This window comes from Lathamus discolor, chromosome 6 (assembly GCF_037157495.1).
Source record: "Lathamus discolor isolate bLatDis1 chromosome 6, bLatDis1.hap1, whole genome shotgun sequence".
Taxonomy (NCBI): Eukaryota; Metazoa; Chordata; class Aves; order Psittaciformes; family Psittacidae; genus Lathamus; species Lathamus discolor.
In genome coordinates this window covers 51,084,423-51,101,625 of record NC_088889.1, presented here as the reverse complement: position 1 = coordinate 51,101,625, position 17,203 = coordinate 51,084,423, and the positions used below count along the sequence as shown (strand labels likewise).

The 17,203-nt window shown below is 50.6% G+C and overlaps 1 protein-coding gene across 6 annotated transcripts in view; it reads left to right on the top strand.

Moving 5' to 3' along the window:
* Positions 1–5,881: 5,881 nt before the first annotated feature.
* The window catches only part of SLC25A22 (solute carrier family 25 member 22), a 50,226-nt gene continuing 38,904 nt past the window's right edge, over positions 5,882–17,203 (top strand). For 2 of the 6 annotated variants that reach the window (XM_065686848.1, XM_065686849.1), the window contains exon 1: positions 5,882–6,005. The gene's annotated coding sequence lies outside the window, so the exon portion shown is untranslated. Of the gene's footprint in view, positions 6,006–6,614; positions 6,711–9,140; positions 9,231–9,385; positions 9,546–15,369; positions 15,394–17,203 lie in introns of those variants that run through there. The other 4 variants (XM_065686850.1, XM_065686852.1, XM_065686851.1 and 1 more) reach the window with 4 other exon arrangements.

Here is a 17,203-nt window from a genome sequence, read left to right as displayed (position 1 = left end):
GAAACAAAGCAGGCAGAGGAGGCAGATCAGACACCTCGACTTGCTTTCTCTAGGAAAGCAAAACAAACTTGTTTCCACTGAAGCTGCCCTATGGATAAGTGGAGACCAGGCCTGCATGGGTCAGAGGTGGCTGTTGCCTAGACCCCATGTGACTGAGCTTTGCTCCCACACTGACAATTTCAGTGGTGACCCTTAACAAACCAGACATCACTGCCCAAAGGGAGAGACAGACCCTACACATGATACGCTTGAAAACAACTACTCTGCCTTGTTTTCACTACATCTCGTTGGACGCCTGTGGGCACACCAAGTCCCAAGCACTGGGTCACTGCTCCCATGCACTGGGTCACTAGGTGGAACCACACAGGTCCGGTATGGCCATGAAATGCTGGGTCACAGGAGGCCAAGAGGGATTACAGGTTGATCACAAGGGATACGGGACAGCCTCACATGGAGGAGGTGAGTAGGTCTGATTCAGCTAATGAGACATGAGAACTTGAGGGATGCTGTCTGCAGACATTGAGTGAGTGACTTGGGAAAACAGGAAGCTAATATTCCTCATCTGTTAGTTGCTCGAGCTGCTGTAAGTTTCCAGGCTTTCACCACCCTGTCAGCTCTCTGCTTGAAGCAAGGGTAAACCTAGATATTTCTAATAAAAACACAAATAGCTTCAGAAAATGTTGAGCTCTCTTCGTTCCCAATGCAGAAAACTTTTTTTTTCTTCCCGATGAAACATGCTATTTGTGACAACTGTTGTGCATCAGTGATGGCTGGAGGGCAGAGGCAGTCACAAATGGATCCGTCAGTTTCTTGGGGGCCCAAAATAACATGGCCCTGAAAGAAGCTTGTGGCAGCTCTTTGTAAGGCTGTGAGCCCAAGAAGCCATGACTCTCCCTGCAGGTCAGGCCATTTCATTTTGACCCAAGGCAGGGTGACAGTGTTCTGGGTGTCCACTTCACCCTCCAGCCTGGTAGCATGGAGCTATTTCACCTTTCTGGCCCAAAAAGCAGCTTAGTGCAGCCGTAGATTTCCCTTAGCTGTTTGCCAGTGCTGGAAGGGCAGATGAACAAATATGCTGTGGAGAGTGGGGAGCACCATAAAACCCTGGAGCAAATGGCACCATTTGGTGTCGCTTGGCCACATACCCCAAAGAAAGACAGTGATGCTCCCTGTCTTGCAGTGCCCTGTAAACCTGGTGCCACCTCTGCACAGGGGCAGACACAGATGGTGAGATGCTGTGAAGCAATTTCTCCCTGGAATGAAGGGGTAAACTCTGCTGAAGGGCTCCTGCGGCAATAGGTGGCTGCAGCTGTGGGCTCCCTGCCAGCAGCTGTGCCCAGAGTGGGATCTGGAGGCCGATCTCGCAGCCAAGACAGCGGCCATTCATCGGCACTCAATAAACAAAAGTGCCTTGCTGGTTTACCCAGGAGATAAGCATGCAGGGCACAGAACTGCTTTCCCTTGTGCTCTCTGTGCTGAGTGTGGGAGCCCGCACTGGGTGCCAAAGGAGCCAGGGCTCGCAGGAACCAGGGCTGCTGGGTGTCAGGCAGCCCTGAGGCTGGAGCCCTATGGGTGCTAGGCACGGTGAGATGCTGGTGCTTACTGGAGGTTGCCAGCCCCACGGGACATGTTGCCTTTTTAGCTTGTTGATGATTAACGATGGAAGCCTGAAAGCTTTTTGCTTGGTTTTTGGTTTTTTTAGAGACTAATATTGCTGAGCCTTCATTTGCTGTCTACCAGTTGTGTACATGGACTTCAGTGAGACTTTTGACACTGTCTCACACAACATCAGGCAAGTGTGGGCTGTGTGAGTGGACAGTGATGTGGAGTGAGAACTGGCTGAATGACCAGTCTCAGAGGGTTGTGACTGGTGGTTCGCAATGCGGTAAACATTGGTGTGCACTGAGCATCAGAGACTTCCCACCCATTAGTTGTTAGGCACTTAAATCACATAGCTACTAAGAGGACATCCACAGCCTCCTTCCAAGCAAAGATGGCCTGAGGGGACAGCCAGACCATGTATGCTGGTTCACCCGCATGGTGTTGCAGCCTTGAGCCCTCAGAGACAACAGAGACAGGCTTGAAGTGGAGCTGTCCCCTTCACAGAATCACAGAATCACAGAATCCCAAGGGTTGGAAGGGACCTAAAAAGATCATCTAGTCCAACCCCCCTGCAAGAGCAGGGTAACCTACAGTACATCACACAGGAACTTGTCCAGGCGGGCCTTGAATATCTCCAGTGTAGGAGACTCCACAACCCCCCTGGGCAACCTGTTCCAGTGCTCTGTCACTCTTACAGTAAAGAAGTTCTTCCTGATGTTAACGTGGAACTTCCTATGCTCCAGTTTACACCCATTGCCCCTTGTCCTATCACTGGATATCACTGAAAAAAGCCTAGCTCCATCATCCTGACACCTACCCTTTACATATTTGTAAACACTGATGAGGTCACCCCTCAGTCTCCTCTTCTCCAAGCTAAAGAGACCCAGCTCCCTCAGCCTCTCCTCATAAGGGAGATGTTCCACTCCCTTAATCATCTTTGTGGCTCTGCGCTGGACTCCTTCAAGCAATTCCCTGTCCTTCTTGAACAGAGGGGCCCAGAACTGGACGCAATATTCTAGATGCGGCCTCACCAAGGCTGAGTAGAGGGGGAGGAGAACCTCTCTTGACCTACTAACCACTCCCTTTCTAATGCACCCTAAGATGCCATTTGCCTTCTTGGCCACAAGAGCACATTGCTGGCTCATGGTCATCCTCCTATCCACCAGGACCCCCAGGTCCCTTTCCCCTTCGCTACTTTCCAGCAGGTCAACCCCCAACCTGTACTGGTACATGGGGTTGTTCTTCCCCAGATGCAAGACTCTACACTTGCCCTTGTTAAATTTCATCAAGTTTCTCCCCGCCCAACTCTCCAGCCTGTCCAGGTCTCGCTGAATGGCAGCACAGTCCTCTGGTGTGTCAGCCACTCCTCCCAGTTTTGTGTCATCAGCAAACTTGCTGAGGGTGCACTCAGTTCCCTCATCCAGGTCATTGATGAAAATATTAAACAGCACCGGTCCCAGCACCGACCCCTGAGGAACTCCACTAGTCACAGACCTCCAGCTAGATTCTGCGCCATTGACCACAACTCTCTGCCTTCTTCCTTTCAACCAGTTCTCGTGCACCCCCTTCACTCCCCAGCAACATCCACATCCCCTCTCACTTCTGTAACGTCAAGTGTCTGCACAGAAAATGAAACCAGACCTACTGGGTCAGTGGTGTCTGGGTGATCCTCAGCATTTAAAATGTGAATCTGTTTGTTTTATTCATCCTGTTTGGCTGTATTCTCAGCAGTTGCATGTTGGATGCCCCCCCTATCACCTCTGTGCTGTCACCTTTGGTAACCCATCCTGTGCTCCCAATGGAGAACAAGATCAGGCTCGGCTGAGATTGATTTTTCCAGAAAACAATGTTGACGATGCTAATTATATGTTACTGCCTCTTCAATCTTTATCCGTTAAATTGTCTATCAGCACACTGGTAATCCCCTGCAAGATGGCCACCAGGACAAGGAAGCAGTGACCAGTCTTGCCCAGTTTGGCTTTGTTAAGCATTGGTTTAATACCCACACTCATCAGGCACGCGGGGATTTCACTATCAAGCCACAGTTCATTAAAATAGAAAGCAATGTAAATGGGGAAGGAAGCTGAAAAACGCGACCTCATGAAAGCCTCTTTCTTTGCCAGCAGACCGAACTTGATCCGTGTCCTTGGCAGGGCTAAATGAGCCCATGGCCTCTCCAGCAGCTGGGCTGAACGCAGCACAGGATTTGGAGACTCATGCAGGGGGAGCTTTGTGACAAGCCGAGAACAAACTTGGTATAATGCTCCTGTGTGAGCCATGATGACGATAATATTGCCTCATATAGAAGGTCCTGAGCTCTGCTCTTCACCTTGTGTCTGACACAGACATTGCTGCTTTTGAAGCTCCATTTTGTACTAAACAGTTTTAAATCTCTCTTGTGCCTGCCAGATGAAAAAAAATGTGTGTTTGAGAGCAGAGGAAACCTTGACAACCTGGCACTCGCTGAATGAGAACTTTCTTCTGCTTTTTTCTAACCCATCTCTTGAAGGCTGCCGGAAGAAATGGCTCCTTTGTGCCACGCAGGTTATAAAGAGCAGTTGTTTTTTTGCAGAAGAAACAAAAATAAAGACCGGTGATTGCAGTCCTTTTAGAACTCAGCAAAAAGCTGGACAGTGTTAACCTCTTCTTTGCCAGGGGACAGTGCTCTCCTACCTGCCCATCTATGGGATGGCACATGATAAATGGTAAAATCCATGCACCTCAATAAACCCTGAGTTCAGTTCAGCTTTTGCCCAAGTTGGTACAGCACACTGAAACCCACTGATGCCTTTGCAAAACAGGGCAGTGGGGACCTGCCACCACCAAGGAAGGGGCTGGGAAGGAGTGCTGCAGCTGGGGAATGAGAAGGGGTGACTGCAGCTCCCATGCACTGTTTCACTGTTCCTCAAACTGGGGGAGCCCTATGACAGTGCCTGCCACAGCAGCCTGCCTGCAACCCATGTTTTGCTGCCTGCTTTCCCAAGGACATGGTGGAGACAAGGCTGTGGGGCTGGGCAGACTGTGCTGGTGGCTCCCTGCCCACAGCACTTGAATTTTCATCCTATGATGGGTGCTCATGCAGTACATGCCAAAAAATGGCCATGGTGCACAGGTCTTCTTCCTCGGGCGGGCACCACCTTTCTGGAGTAAGCTTTCCACCTCCTATGCTCTATTTTCTCATGCTTTGCCTGGTCCAGGTTGAAAAGTGCATATGCTGCTCCCCTTTCTCACCCACATCCAACTCATTAGCACTGGCTCCTGATGCTTCGCCAGTGTCTGGTGAACACCTTCTCCCCTTGAGTTACAGGTCCCTAACTGTGATAAAAAGCTCCTCTCTTTTTCAGCTGTATGCACATCTCTGATGTTTCTGGGCTGTTCATTGTGACTTCCTATACTTGTGGCTTCTCCTGTGTACACGACGACCCCATTAGCCTGATGCAGTCACCATCCCTGCTCCCTGTCCACCATGTTCTCCGATCATCTCCAGTCTGTTGCACAGGCTAACCGTGTGTTAGCGCTCTGCTGGCTACTGTGAGCCTTTGCTACAGAGCTGGTAACCCCACGCTCGCTGTGCTTGGTGCACGTGAACCGTGAAGGATGCTCTTCAGAAGCCTTCCCTGGACATCTTCCCCTCTTTCCTTGGTGCTGTCACACCCGGGGGCATCATCGCAAGAGGCAGAGAGAGCTGGCTGGATGCTGTTGTGCTCCTTGCCTTCTTGCTTAGTTTCCAAAGCCACTGAAACGGTCTCTGTGGATGTTTTTGTGCAAGGACCCACTACACTCCTGAAACCATGACAGAGCCTATTAAACCCGAAACCCATGCCCGCCTGTGGCCTGGAGGCTGTCCAGCGGGACAGGGTGCAGTAAGCACTGGGACCCAACTGACCACAACCAGCTCGGTCGTTATTTTGGAGGGTCTTTACTGTGAAGGGAATGACATCTATTAACACCTCCGTCCCCCTCCCATTTTCGCTTCTCCGGTTGTTCCACCCGCGGGCCGCCTCGCCAGGTGGCTGCAAGATGGCTGACGGGTGAGCTGAGGGAGCGCACCTCGCCCTGCGGCGGGGCGAGGGGCGTCTGCTGCCGGGGGGGAAGGCACGGCGGGGCACCCCGCGGCTGCCGAAGCCTGCGGAGGCGGCGCCCCGGCAAGGGGCCGCGCCGAGGGAGGCCGCGGCCAGGCCCGGCCTCCCCGGCCCGCGTTGCCGTGGCGACGCGGCGGCCGCCCCGGCGGGGAGGGCCCGGCGGCGGCGGCGGCGGCGGCGGAGGCGGCTTTTCCTGCGCCGAGCGCGGCCAGAAGGGGCAGAGCTGAGCCGGGCCGGGCCGCGCCGCGCAGAGCAGCTCCGCACCCCGCGCCGCACCGGTCTCCGGCCCCGGCGGGACCCCGCCGCCGCCGCCCCGGACCGGTAAGTGCGGGCGCGGCCTTTCCCCGGCCCTCGGGTGGTGCTGCTGGGTGTCCCGGCACCTCTCCTGCCCCCGGGCTGCAGCTCGCTTCCCCCGGCCTGCCGCCGCCTGCACTGGCCCCTCGCCTCAGGGCTGTGCCGAGCCCCCTTCCTGCATCCCTGGTCCCTGGGGGCCGGCCCTTCGCCCCGAGGGCTGCGGGCTCCCTGGCCCCCATGTGGCTTCCCCACCCCGCGGGGTGCAGGCTGCCCTGGAGCCCACTTCCCTTCCCTTATCCCGAGGGCTGTAAGCCTTCCGCTTGCTCCCCTCACCCTGGGAAGTGCCGATCTCCTCCCTGACGGTCCCAGTGGGTGGGCGGTCCGGCTGCCTGGGTTTGGGGCGCAGGTCCGCGTGTGTCAGCGCCGAGCCCGGGGGAGATCGCCCCGTGCTTGCCGTGGCGCCGGGGCTGCCCTTGCCGGGTGCTGCGGGGGCTGTAGCGGCGTTGCACGTCCTCCCCCTTGCCGCGCCGGGGAGGCTGCGGGTGACACGTGTGTGGTCCCAGCCGTGCCCTTTAGTGCCTCGGAGCTCCCGCTTCTTATATTGTAAGCGATTTGCACGTTTCTCCGGAGTTTCAGAGCCTATGGCTACCCTGGTCACAGCTAGAGATCCTGCATCTAAGCCCCTCTGAGCTCCTTCCAGGCCCTCCTAAGGCAGATCTGTGCTTTTCTGAGGTAGGTCAAGGTTAATGTGCTCTTCCTCCTGTGGATGGGGAATGTGAAAATGTGGACAGGCTGTGGAATTTCCTCAAGGTCACCCTAGAAACTGGACCCCGAGCATCCTCTCTGCACGCCCTAAAGAGCTAGGCTCCTGCTGGGTGAGGGTGCAGTTGTGGAAATGGGATTTTCCAATGCCTATGGCCTCTGTCCTGCAGGTCTTCTCAGCTTGTGTTTTCCAGACCTCCCCAGGCTGTCAGAATAACAAACATCAGGGCACAATCTCAGCTATACTTATTTAGCCTAATATGTATTAGGTGTTCACAGTTAAAGGTTGGTTGTGCTTACCACAGTGCGTTCATCTCCATTAGTCTCTTTGCTGTTAGGATCTGACCTCTTGTGGTGTGGCTGCTGCTGTTGGGATGGTATCTGCAGCGATTTTAATCACTGCAAGTCACTGTGGCTTTGCCTCTCAAGAACTTGCTTCTTGGCAATGGCAAGCAAAATGCAATTGAACTAGAGTGGTGCTTGGCTGATAACGATGTATCATGTGGAACTTGGATGGTGGTCATCTTCTTATCCTCAGCTTGTGTTATGCTTTTTAGGCTGTTATAAACAAGGTATTGATGAGGTCTAACAGGAGGAGTTGCTCTTACCTCTTCACAAGAAAGTAAACACCAGTACTTAATGAGGATTTGTCCGTTTGAATGTCTTGCCTGTAAGATTTTTAACTGGGCACTACTACTGCTCCTTGTCATTCACACAGATAAAGTTTTTCTCCTGGTGCTGTGCCCTTGGGCTCGTTTGTTCACCGTGCCCATCATAGTAAGGAACGTGATGTTTGGAGGGCAAGGGTGATCCGTGGCAGAGCCAAGTAGGAGTAAGGAGCAAATCTGTGTCATAAATTGGAGCCTGGCACTGCTCTAAAGGAAAGTCTGCAGCCTTGTTTGATGCCCGGGAATCTTGTTAATGTCTTACGAAGTTGCCAGGGCCCTAGCAGATCCTCCTGATGTCATTTCAAGAAGTAGGAATTTGCTGTATTAGGTTACTAGAAGGTAGAAATCGCTGACAGCCTGACAGGGCCATCTGCTCCCTCTTGCCTGCTAAGATTTAAATTAGTGGGCAAGACCAGGGAAAATATCTACCTGGCTGGCCACAGTGACAGTACCATGTACATGTGGAAGCAGCCCCCCTGCTCGTTTCTGTGTTGTGTTTTACGTTGCTGGTCTCTGGCAGGGCAGAGGTGTGAGGTACTGAGACACAGTGGCTGGAACTTGCTGTGCCTCAAAGTCTGGGAGCTGTGAGGATTTGAAGCTGTGCTCTGATGAGAGTGTTATAATGGGGAAAGTCTTGCTTAGGAGCTGTAAGCATTTCGTGTGCCTATACAGTTGTTCTTGCGTAACTGTTGTCATGCTGAGAATTGTGAAATAGTAGGAGGGAGACATTTCCTGGAGTAGGGCAGCAGCATTTTTAGGTGGGAAAATGTTGTGCTGTGTTTAGCTAGAGTAAAAGACACTTGGAGTCAGCATCCCTGACTGGGGTAGCAGTTTTGCAGATTCCCCTAAGAACAGCTTTTCCATGAGGAAGAAAGACTGATTTAAGGAACACTTGTTACAGGTGTGTGATGACCATGCAGTACTGTAAAAGTAATTATCTCTGGCACTTAGGGTTTTATCTGAATAATCTGCAGCCAGGAGGCTTTAAAGAGGCAGGAGCGGTGAGTTGCTCCTTGTCCCGCAGTGATCTCTGGTCCTCCAAAGGGCCAGGCTTTGGGTTTGCTCCTGGACTGGGGCAGGGGGTATGTGTGTTAGTTGTTTTATAGCCTCTGGACTCTTTCTCCCCACTGTGGAAATAAAACCCTCTTGGGAGGGTAATTGCCATATTCACAGTAGCTGCTGGAAGGTGGTATGTCCTTGTGAAGTTTGTGGCCAAAAAAGGTTTCCAGCATTGAATGTGCCTGAGTTGTGTCCCTTGGTGATGGCTGTTCCAGTGTGATGCTTTCTTTTGTCACTTGATCCTTGGGCTCACGTGGGGGCAGGGAATGGCAAATCTTTTGCACTGCCAATTTTCCAGAGCCAGTAAGATGCCCTGTAGAGGTGTATCTCTTAATGGGCTGTTCCTACCTGTGTCAAATCAAATTGTCCTGCTAGCATGACACAAAAAGTCATTGAACTAGGCACCAAGGGAGAAGGAAAAGAGGTAGAAAATGCAAAATATTTTTTTCTAGTTGTTAGGAGATCCTATGCTGAGGAGATGACATGTAACCAAACTGGGTTTGGAATGGCTGGGACAAATGAGTTTCATTATGATTGAGAGTACTGTAGTTCATGTACGTTATGATAGGATGCTCATGTCCTACGAAGGGAGTTTCTCCAATCTCCCCTTTTCTAGGCTGTTTCAGAACAGAGAGGCATTTCTCCCTAATGCCTTCTTGGTTGTCTTTTTCAGAGTGTGTGCTTTGGATGTTCTTCCTTGTCCTACACAGCTGCTGGCAGTTCAGCAGTGTCCCAGGGCTGTGCGTCTTCACCCGTGACTGGAGTAAGTTGATGTTGCTCTGGTAGAGGCAGCAGAGTAAATCTGGTTTACAGCCTCTGAGGCTGGGCTATCATGTAGAAGCCCTCGAGCTACAGGAAGCGCCTGGGCACTCAGCCTGTTTAGCCTGTCATTTACAGGTTTGCTAAATGTCCTGTTAGGCTTCCAGTTGGACACGCTTCTCTTCCAGCTGCCTCTGTTCCCCTGTTTAAATCTGCAGTACTGCATAAGGACAAGTACCTGCGCTGCTCCTTAAACAGCAACAGTGCAGGATGGGGAAGAATCTGCCTGGTCACAGCATCCTGCCTTCTGCTACTGCAGGTACATAAAGACTAGTTATTATTCCTTTTACGTCCATGTATATGTTCACCTAAATTCTTAACCATATCTTCAGGAAATGCAGGAGACTGCTTTAATGCCCGTGTTTGTACATTTGGCTTTCTTAGCAGTACCCAAAAATCTGCACTACCAGGAATTTTGGACAGTTGGAATTACCAATTGTTTTCATGGCCAATGAGCTATGGATGCTGCCTGTGTGAGCCAGTGCACTGTTTTCATTTCTTACTATTGAACACGTCATACACAGTGTGTGTGTTTCATGATGCATTTCTCATAAACGCCCAGTTTCTCTCATGGACTCTAGCCTGTCTATGTGCAGTGAGACAGGGGGACATGACTGCAAGTATATTCCCTCCTCTGCTGAAGAGGTGCCTGCAGTCTAAGAGGACAGTGTGGTTTTTGTTCCCTAGTGCTGTGATTTGATGAAGCTGCCTTTCTTCTGCAAGATTGAGTCTTCTGGCCTGTGCCTGATTGGAGTGGGGACCGTCATTTGGCCATATCCAGCTAATAGCACGGCAGGTTGCTGGAGCTAATGCTATGTTGCTCAAGTTAATCCCAACAGCAGATAAATAACTTTTTCCTGTCCTCTTCTGTTTGCCTTCCAGCGCAAACATAGCAGGAAGGAGGAGGTGGATTGAGCTGTCCAATGCGAAACTGGATGTTGCTTTAACCTCGCAGTTTTGATTGGTAGTTCCAGTTGTGAAGATTAAGTAACAGGGAGTACAAAAGCTGTGGAAAACAAGGCAAAATCCCAGACAACCCCATGAAAAGACCTTGTCACTCTGGGCGGTTTGGATTTCTGTTCGGCAGTTTCCTCTTCCGCATATGCAAATATAAAAGCTTTGAGTATTTGCTGGTTTAGGAGGGCCGCCTACATGGAGATTATGTGCCTGGAGAAGGGAAAGGCACCTGGTCTGCAGTGCTTATTCTGTGTCAGGATAAATGTGATGGGATACCATTTATTTAATTTGTGGGGTCTCTGTTGATTTAAGTCAGCCTGTGGTGAGCTGCTCACAGCAATGCAGTCGTATACTTCTTTTGTTAAACTTTTTGATAACCGGTTCTTGCTCTCAGTTTGGTGGTGCTGTTGTGGGTGGGTGGCTACGCCTTGTCAAACCTCCCTGTGCCCTGCTCTTTCCTTTTAGCGCTGATACTGGTGTGTGGTGTATCAGAAGAGCTGCCTGGATTTATTATTTTTTCCTTTAATTCAGCTGTGTTTCACAGAATGGCATGAATTCAAGCAGCTGTAGATGGCTGAAGTCCCACCAAAGACGCTGACTGTGCCACCTGGAGTTTGACTCCATGGTTGGGGCTCACGCTCTTGATTTAAAAGGCTGTCCCAGCTTCATGGACAAAGTGGGGGAGGGAAGGAAAAGGAAAACTTCCCCTCATATACAGAGCAGCAGTACTGCTGCACCGTGACTAACTGGCTTGGAGGAGGCCTTTGGCAAGCGAGATGTGTGCTTTTCTTTTTTGGTTAGAACATGGAGATACAGGACTTGTCAGCAAGTCATTTTAGTGGGAGAGAGATGCTGTGCAAGTGAGCTCTTCATTCAGATCAACCCAGAAGGCAATCCAGTGGCCGTGATCCTTCATTTCTGCATTCGGTTGCAGCTTATAGTGAAACCTTTTTGTTTCATCGAGGGTCTGTGCCATGTGCTGTGCCCAGCAAGTGCTGGCTTTGCATGGATAAATGTATGGAAGGAAGTGGCAGCATGCGGTGTGCTTAGTCTGTTGTTTCTGTGGCTGCTGATTACTCTGTCCTTTCCACTGTGGTGTCTGACCCCTTCCTTCCTTTAATGGATGTGCTGCCTGCACACCTTGGCTGAGGAGATGAGGGCAGTTCCCTGTTGCCTGCAGGGTAGAGTGGGATGGAAACACCCTCGCCAAGGCCACATGCAGATTGGAGGTGTGTTTGGTGTCCTGTTGGGTGCTGTGATCTGTCATAGACAGGGATTTATAAAAGAAAAAAGAAGGAAGCATATTTTAGGGACAGGGTATGTCAGAGCTAACTGTGAATTTGGGTACAGTGTTCACCTTTGCCACAGATCCATGGCATGACCTTGAGTAAGTGGTAAAATGTCTGTCTCTGACCCTACCCCTACAATTGAATAGGGATAGTAGCACTTCCAGGGTTTTGCCTTTTGTAAGCTAAAGCAGTGCAAGCTGTTGCAGAAGATATGATCTGATGTTGTAAATGGTCTCTTCTGGGTGCTTCGTTTTCCTTTTTCATTTTGTGTTGGCTTCCTCAAAGATGGGGGTAGCTTCATTTTCCATGACCTGGGTAATCTGAAACCTTCTCTGTAAGGCAACAGGAGCACTTGTTGGTTCATCTCATCCTTTGGGAGCAGCTGTTGTTTATGAACTATTTTTTATAGCTATTTTCTAAGGTGGTAGTTCTTTTAAAGGACATAAACTACCCTGTATTGGCCTGACCCTTTCCCTGAACTGTCCTGCTTTTCTTTCTTTGTTTTTTCCTCTCCAGAAACATTGGTTTTTCCTCTCCAGAAACATTGGTCTCCACAATCCAGATACACTGGTGCCCTGCTCTGGTTCTTCAAAACTAATGAAGAGCTTGAAGCAAATAGCTTGGATACTGAAGTGATAAGCGCTACAGAAATGCCAGACACTATATAAACAACTAAACTCAGCCCCCGGCCCTTCCTGAAAGAGGGATGATTTGCAGAAATACCTCAACAGATGGTCTGAATTTGGCTCTGGAAAGGAGGGAAGAAATGCCAGGCCGCTGCTGCACTGTGTGTGGGTGCATGCCTGCGTACACTATGCAGCGTGCTGCTTGCCTGCATGTGCCTGGGGAGGCTGAGCAGGCTGCTCCCGCAGCCCCTGCCTGCTTAGGAGGCATCTCTGCACCTCTGACTCAGACTCTGCGGCTCCTGCCAGGTCCCTGGTGTTAAGCAAGCTCCTGCTTCTCCTGTGGGGAGGTTTGGCTTACTGGGCTGCTCTGGTGGAGGTGAGCTGTGGTTACTTTTGCAGAGGCACAGGGTAAGGTAAGATGTCAGATTACACTGTGGTCTTCAGGCAATCAGGTGGTCTCTTGCTCTGACATGATTACCTCTACCTGTGACAGTGTAAATTGAGGTGATCTGGAGGTGAAAGCAAACAGATCAGCTGTGGCAAAGGGCTATTTGGACACACCTATGCATATATGTGAGCTGACAAACTTGCTGTTAGCCTGAGAGGGCATGAAATGAGAGAGGCTTTACATGGTCATGGCCAGGGACTCTAAAGAACAATAGCAGAGCTGGCTGCTGTGGGTAACCTCCTCTCTCTCCTGATGAGGTTCTGCTCATGCAGGGGAAGGAGAGCATGGTTTCCTCAGCTGGTAGGAGACCTGGGGTCCTGACACCAACTTTGGCAGCAGGTGTGGCTGTGCCACCTCTTCTGTGGGCTCTGCTATGGGGCAGTCAGGTTCCCATGACAGTAGCCACAGCTGTCTCTGGTGTGGATCATGGATTATAGGATAGAAATCCTTGTCCAAGGACCTCTGGAGCAGAGCAGTGTGTCTGGTTCGTGCATTGCCAAACCACTGTTAAGTCTCCCCGCACAATGTGTCTGTTGCGTTGCTTGCTGGCACAATTTTGTTGTGTCTAATGCTATTTGCTGTTCCTGCTGTGCACTCTTTGGTGAGACACTGTTGGTTGGTAGTTAGAGCAGGGCTGTCAGGTAAGGTTTTTTGTTTTGGAAACTTTCCGAAAACAGGTCTAATTCTTAAGCAGTGCAAAATGAGTTGCTTTACTGATGATGCTTACTGTGTCAGGTAGATTCTTGTGGATACGTCTGGCAGGTATCAGCATTGCACCACACATGCAGGGTAGCCAAGTAAGACATTTAATGTCCAGAGAATGACTTTCAAAGTTTGACTTATTTTCCTTTTTACCTTACTCTTTCTCTTCCTTGCCTGCCTTCCTGCTGGTTCACAGCATTCTGGGTGAGGAGAGAGCTGGTAAATGCATCATGACTCCTGAGATGTCAGGTGGTGGCTGCAGTCCCCTTGCAGACAATTCCTCTGCTTGTCACAGAGCATGTATGACTTTCCCTGGAAGAGCTGCTAACCTCTTTAGGAGCAACAAAAACATCAGTGTGGGGCTGCTGACGTGCATTTAGCAAGGAACCATTTTGCTGTGATCTGAACAGCTTTGGCGTAAGCAAACTGAGGTGGGAGGAGAGAATTGCTGTTTGTGATGCAGGAGCAGAGCAGGTACATTCATGTATCCCTGCAGCAAAGGAACTGGCAGCAGCAGTGTCCTGTATTGCTCTTTGTGTGGCTGAGAGGCAAGGAATATCGATTAACATGACATTTAACTGACATTCTTCTAGTGTACTGGGAGCATTAGTCAAATTCTGCCTTCAGTGGTTAGTAATGAGATAAGCTTCCTTCCTCTGGAAGGTGTCTACCTGCTGTTGCAGTGTTTGGGAGGCTGGGAGGTGTCCTGTTGTTATCCTGTCTACTCTCCATTTCTGCTCTTTTGTACAAAAGGCACCTGAAATACAGACTTGGCTCTAGCAAGCAGCTGAGTTTGCAACCTGTACAGCAGTGGTTGTATGCTTACATGGTAGTTCTTTCTTGATGCTTCTCTGTCACATTGCCTTAGGTGTAGCCCAGCTCCTAACTCCAGAGTTGGAGGTGACACAGGAAGGTTTATGTCTTTCCAGACCCTGGGGTCCTGTTTCATTAATCTACAATATTTTGGCATTGGCACCCACATTGGTGGCTGTGCACTGTGTGCAGCGCACTGTGGCTTTGCTGCAGGGGCAGGGTGGAGGGTTTGCTGGATTCACTGCTGTTCCAGACAGGCTCGTGCAGTCCCTCTTCAAGACTCCAAGTGACAGCTATTGGTTGACATACAGCCCCCCAGGGCTCTGAATTCTGTTCAGGCCCCCAAAGCCCTTATATCCCAGGCTTCCTTGGAGGGGTTCTTGTTCTATTTTGTTGTTGTTTATTGGTTTAATTTTAGTTTTTCCAGTATGCACAACAGTCAGGCTGGAGGCCGCTGCTGGAGGGGCAGCCCTGCTGCTCACTCCTGCCTCTCTCTGCTTGTGCTGGCACAAGCATTTGTGTGTTCACAGCTATGCATTGACAGGGGAATAGGCCTGGTCTGAAATGAGTTCCTCTGGTTGCTGGGGGAAGGAAGAGTTCCCTACTCTTTGGAAGTAGCCTGAAGTTACGCTGGGCTAGTGGGTGAGTAACCACAGCCTTTGCTGGGGAAAAAAGAATCACATGGTTTGAGAGAGATCCACTTTCCAGGGACTAAAAATCCCTAGTATGATTTCCTTCATGCAAATATTTGCACCTTCTCTGCCACTACACTGTCAAGACTGTACCGAGTCTGCACCAGTGTCTGTGCAGGACAAACCATGTTCTATTACCCCTTCACAGCCCTGGGTCTTGCCTGGTGCCTGATTGTAGATTCTCTCTTTGAGGGGAAGAGTCAGCATTGTGTCTTTAAAACACTCTGCAGTTTGCATGGCATAGTCCTTGCTGCCAGAGAAAGGTGGTTGCTTTTCCCAGGCCTCCTGGGGATGGCCCTGTGTACCGCCAGGTGCGTGGAGGAAGTGGGAGCAGAGGGGAAAACCCGTCTTTGCTTTGCTGTGGTACAGGCCCCTAGTGTTCACAGGAACAACTGCATGCTTTAGAAAGTGCTCAGTGAGCACATGTCCTTGGAGATGCAAAGAATTACGACCGACTTCCTCTCCTCTTCCTCTTCCTCTCCCTCCCTTGCGTGCTAGGAGGTGGTGGCAGTGCCTAGCGGGCACCCTTACTGTGAGCACAGCTGATGCTGAGGCAGGCTCCTTGCCAGGGATGGCAGAGGTGAGGGAACTGGTTACCCTTGGGACTGGAAGCTTCTCTCTGAGCATGTCTGAACCTTGCTGGGGCTGCGTGTGGCTTTCTTGCTGTTCTTTTGCTCCTTCCTGCCACAGTCTGTTCCTTCTCCCTCCTGTTTCTGAAGTCTCTGTTCCTGTTTTGACATGGAAGGTACACACGGTCCAACCAGTCACCGGTGCAGATGGGTTTAGGCAGCTGACTGGGATCGCCTAACTTGGTTGAGCTTGCGCTGCAGCCTGTCCCGCCCAGCAGCCTGTGGCTGACCATGGTCATGTGGTCATGGAGGAGATGGGTCAGCATGAGGGGTGGCGCATGGCAGGATGCTGGGCGGCTTGGAGCCCCTGGTGCTGCTCCATGGCAGGAGGCTGCTCATGCCGCATGGTGCCTGTGAGAAAGGGACTGCCTGTAGGATCCCAGGCTCATAGTCCCAAAGCAGCGGGTTCTCATCCCAAGCCTTGTGATGTGCTCTGGGCCACAGAGGTAGGAGGGAACAAGCTGGCTGGCTCTTTGGAGAGGGGTGAATGCGCCAGGCTTTTTCACGTGAGCCGGGCAGCTGGGCTGAGCGAACGGCAGGGTGCAAGCTGCAGTGCTCCAGTGCGTCTCTTCTGAAAGCTCTGTCAAGGCAAGTACTTTCCACTCTCGCACAGCTATTATGGAAGAGCTTGGGTTTGCTGTGCCCTTCTCTCGCTTTGCCCTAAGGGCACACTGGGCTTGTTTGAATTAATGTAATTAGCACATGCCTTATTAGCTCACTAAGGCACAAAGAACTCATGTATATTTGTAGCCAGGTTAAGCAGCCCCTATTAATTTAATAACTGTGTCCTCCTCAGCACATGGCAACAGTTAATCGCTGGTGGTGACTCAGGATCAGCCAGCATGGAGGGAATTTGGGCAAGTTGTATGTGTGTGTGGTTCTTTTTTATTGTGTTGTATTTTTATTAATGAGCAGAGCTGTGAAGGGAATTAGCAGGAGGCACAGTAGACGGAAGGAAGCCTTCAGTGAGGTTTGCCAGCCAGCCAGCCCTGAGTATTTCCTATACTCTACAGTGCCTGTAGAAAAGGGTCTATATAATGAATCAGCATGCTATGACACAGGCTGGGAGGTGGAGAAGTACAGAAATGAACTTTGGCAAACCTCACTGCTCCAATCAATTTATGAACTAGGTACTGATAGTAATTTTGCTTCTTTGTCTAACCTGTTTCCCCTCAGTGAATCCTGGGGCAGGGGAAGTAGCTGGTGTATTCTGGTGCTACTCATAAGTGAGACTGTGAAAGGGCAAAGTTCTTTGAAAAACAAAAATAGTTGTAAGCAATTTCATTCTCTGCAGTGCTCGATCCCTTTTGCTGCTCTGGGTCTTGCCACATACAGAGCTTAGCAGGTCCCATGGGATGCTTGCCACTGGGTAGTTTTGTTTGCTTGTTTTGTTTGTTTGCGGTTTTTTGTTTATTTTGTGTGTGTGTGTCTTCTGTTGGTTTTTTTTTTTTCCTCTCAGAAGATGCAAGCTATGGGGGTGAATGACAGTTTGTGCTCCGCCACCCTGGAATGATGCAGCCTGCAAGTCCAGGATGGTGGCATGTGTCTGTGTTCCTGTAGCCCTGCATGTGGGATAGTAAGGTCCTGTACTGCTTCTAAAACTAGTGAGTTAAGCATTTTGGGGGCTCTTTTCAGCCAAGATCACTGTGTGTACAAAGGAGGCTTCCTGCATTTCTTCTCTTCTTCTCCTCCTCCCTGCAACAATCACAGGTCATGCTCTTCGTGGTGATCGTGTGTAGGAAGAACGCTGAAAAGCAGCTG